Below are 4,247 nucleotides of genomic sequence, written 5' to 3' on the forward strand. Positions count from 1 at the left end.
TCTTTTGTTCCGGTGTTTACTCTGCCTCTGAAAATTTTCGCTTCTGATGATACCTTTTCTTGAAAAGGCTGCAGGGCGGTAACATAGAAGAAAAAATATTTTAGTGTCAGCAAAAAAGAAGGATTTCTTGATTTGCATTTTTTTCACCTGAATCTACTTCACAAAGGCCACTGTGTACAATATTTACACCTCAAAGTATAGTTCCTCGACGTAGTCCAGTGGATGTTGGTGGCAAAAAATTTTTCAGTGACTTTAAGATTTAGGTTTTACATCAACAAAATATACTCCGACGCTTCGAAGCTCGTACTAGCTGAAGCAGGTACAGCCCATTCAGCTGAGGAATCTGATCAGTGATAAATTCAGTTAATATTTACTTGAATTTCTTGGTAACGTCAACTTCATTCGCACATTAGTGTGTCTCCAAATCTGCACTCTTTGGTGTTGAAGCGGAAGACAAATTTGAAAGAGAGTCGGGAATCACGCCTACGCAAAGAGCCTGAAAGGCATTTGGCTACCGAACCTTATAATTATTGAGCTGTATCAGGAGAAACATTTCATCTCATTGTTACAACCTACAAATCAGAACTGTCAGAAATAAGTTACTAGTGTAGTTTTAGGACCCTAAGTATTACTAAAATAGATGTGAAAAAAAGTAACGGTCGACATTGAATGACCATCTTAGCTCCCAAGCACGTGTTTTCTCGTTTCTTCCAGCATAACGTTGCTATTCTGAAACTTCCTAAGTGCTTCATTTATGGTTTAGATGAGAAAGTTGTGATTGGCGGTTTGCTTACTTTCTGTTTCAGGACGAATTATTGTGACGGATGCATTAAGAAACTTTCTCTTAAATCAGGATGTTTTATGCCACCCTGTTCGTTTCCCGTTAAAAGACCACAAAATTATAATGTCGGTTATTCGCATCCATGCTGTCAAAGTTAGGATTAATCAGATCTGTGTTGATGATACGGTTGTTCGTCTTTATGAAGAACTTTCGAGGGTATCCAAACTGTTTTTCGATCCGGGGTATTCCTTAGTTGAATATTTAACTCAAATTAAGGCCATTAAGATTTTTAAAGATTCGTCGTGGTCGCATAACGCAAGTTTTTCATAACGCTGGGAAATCTTCAATTACGCAAGATGGGATTTGTTTATCTACCATTTGCCCTGAAGGATACTTTTGATTAAATAACCAATCCAGGAATATCAGGATGTTATCCTTTTACTCGAAAATCTCGGATGCGTTTCAATTAGCTCTGGATTTCTGGAAGGGCTCGACTTTATTTCGTTTCATGTTTACCATCTCTCAACTCCTTCAGAGGTAGAGGTACGGTGCAATGGTCAGTATCACCCGGTTTGTTATTAATGACAGTGAACCGCATTAATCTTATACCTATAGAGGAAAATGTTGGTAGCTCAGGTATCGTAGATGGTGGTCGTTGGCTTGTTCGCTGAGCTGGGCAATTTGATTGCAAACGTTTCATCACCAATCGAGGTGACATCATCAGTGCGTTATTGTGGAGCGTAGTAGTGCGTAGCGGTGGGTTGGTGGTTGTGCGTTGGGTAGTGTTGTGCGTGTGTTAATATACGTGCTGCTAGCAGCGGATGACCTTTCGTCGAGATTAGTTGTTCGGTCTGGTGATTCCATTGGTTGATCCGTTGTCCTGTATCCCCATTCGCCGATGCAAACGTGAACTTTGAGCCTGGCATCCCCTGCCGTCGTAATCTGGTCGATGCTAGATTGACCTTTGTCCTTTCCAGTCCTGGGTTGTGACCTTTATTGATTTGCCTCCAAGGAGTAGAGGTAAGCCATGCTGCTCCGCATCCACCCAAATCCCAGCAGACAGCTGGCTAACTAGAAGGTTCACCATTTTATCACAACCTTTGCCTTGTTATGGCAATCCGTGAGGTTGAATAGGTGTCTGAGTGTCGGTTTTGAATAAGCCGGTGTTTAATGATAGTCTTTCGAGTAGCTGCGTTTCAGGGCGCGTAATAATGTGTCAACCTGATCCAGCGGACATCGTGATAGTCACTGCGGACATCAAAATCAGATGTACCATTTGGACGCAGCACTCAAATTTCCTCCTGATTTTCCTTGCTTTTTACTCAACTCCTACATGGTTACGTTTTCGAAACAGTGATGGCTGTCAACTTGCTCAAACACGAGTATGGTTGACTTAAGAGCTCTATTGAAAGAATGGATTTCGTTTAAACGTCTTTTGATTCTTAATACTCTACAAAACTCACCACCTTACTGCAAGTGAAGGTTCTCGAGTAAATTAAAGACCATGCGTAAATTTTCATTCAAATTAAAAGGATCACGTGATGAAAATTCAGATGAAAGTTTTATTACGTGCCTGTGCCGTTCGGTTACGTCATCCAAACCTTTCATTTCAGACAGAGAATACCCGAAGAAACTATTACAACTAGCTGAAAATACTGGATACCCTGACTGTTCTTTTAGACGACCGGTAAGGAGGTCCAAATAATGATTGCAGGTTTTCCTAATTAATTCGTTTTTTGCAGTCTGACGGCTGTCTGAAGACCGGTATCTTAACCCAGTGGTAAATCACATGGAATCACTATGGCTTAGGTGGTGGTATTGGCCCATCATAACGTAAGCTTTCTAGCCCATTAACTAGGTGTCCATCGTAAATTTATTCCGGTGCACTGAAGTAAGCATGTGTGAGCCTCTTCTATTTTCGGCTACAAGGTTTTTATATGAACTGGCGCTCAAGGGGACTCAACAGTTACGAGGTAGTTTTGAATTGAACACCAAATCGACAAAGGCCAGGACCACAAAATCTCGTGCTCCTTCAGATAATGTCCTATTTCGTTTGTTAATCTACCCAATGTTGTAAACTAGGTAAAAATAAACTTTATTTGAAATGTACTCATTACAAATAGGCTATAAAGTGGCACACGTTGATTTGATTTGGACAAGTAAATCTCAGTCCATTTTTTCTTTGTGTGCAGTGAGTAGAATGTAGCCCGGTTCTAATCCTTAAGATACGAGGTCATATGAGTTCTACATAACTGTTATCCTTCGGATCTACAAGGGAATTATCTTCCCTAGAGTTGCTGTATGACTCATCCAATGAGTTTGCCTTCCTGTCCCATAGTCATAATTTTTCCCCCAGTGGAGGCCACGAAACAGACGTCTAGTGAACTTCAGATTTCCATGAAGACAGTTTACAGTTCCAGTCAGTTATAAAGTTTACTGAGGAAATTTCCTGAGAGGTGAATGTGAGAATGTGTGACGATTTATAAAAAACACTGGCTAGGTATGTTATTTTATCATGTACGGCAAACGTGCGTAAGTTGTAATGATATAAGAGGAGGGGACCATTATCGAACAGCGCCGTGGATAACCTATACAATTTTCCGCCTGGCTTTTCACAACTACATGTGTCCTTCGTCTACATGTTGACGGGTTTCAAAAGTGCTATGTTACGATTGGGGTACTTAGGACCGCAATGATGAATTATTACGCCCACCAAGTACATTTGAGCATTTTTTTGGAAAAATAATAGGTACTGTCATCTTTTGTGAAATGCACTCATTTGCAAATCAGTTTGGTTTTGCGGGAGACTCACCTGAAATCCAGCTAAACCACCTGTTCATATTTTTATAAACGAGAGATTCAGCTTGGTTCCAAGCGAGACTCTAGCAAAACCAAACTGATTCGCAGATGAGTGTGGTTTGCTAATTTCGTGCAGTTTGGTTTCAAGTAGAACATAAGGCTGACGGAAACTCGGGAACTGCGGCTACGTACTGAGCCCCAACGAAGGCGAAGCCGGACGTGGCCTGTCAAAGAATTTTCAGCAACCTTACTAGTAGTGTAATAGGTCTATTATCATCTTTCATTTACGGATGGATGAAGCAGGTCCGACAATATCAAATTGTTGCTCGCGGACACCGGCCGTCCAAACGGACCTTACTGGAGGTACTCTAAACATATGGGTGAAGTCTTTTTTCATATACATTAAACGAATGACGGATTTCAAGTAAGGGAGGAGAAAGATTTAATAGAATCATGAATGTCCGTCGGTGACCAGGCAATCTAATAATGTTGGAGATTTGAGTGGCACGCCGGATTTGTAGACGAACATTCCGCGTTGTTTACAAGGCACTGGCTAACCAACCCAGATCAGTACAGCAGCGCACAATTGCAGTGGCTGAAGCTATCGCCATACGACATCGCGACCCGATCCTTCGTCGGCAAAAACGCCTTGTTCGTATGTTGTACT

Source organism: Opisthorchis viverrini (assembly GCF_000715545.1).
Source record: "Opisthorchis viverrini unplaced genomic scaffold opera_v5_319, whole genome shotgun sequence".
In the NCBI taxonomy this organism is placed as follows: Eukaryota; Metazoa; Platyhelminthes; class Trematoda; order Opisthorchiida; family Opisthorchiidae; genus Opisthorchis; species Opisthorchis viverrini.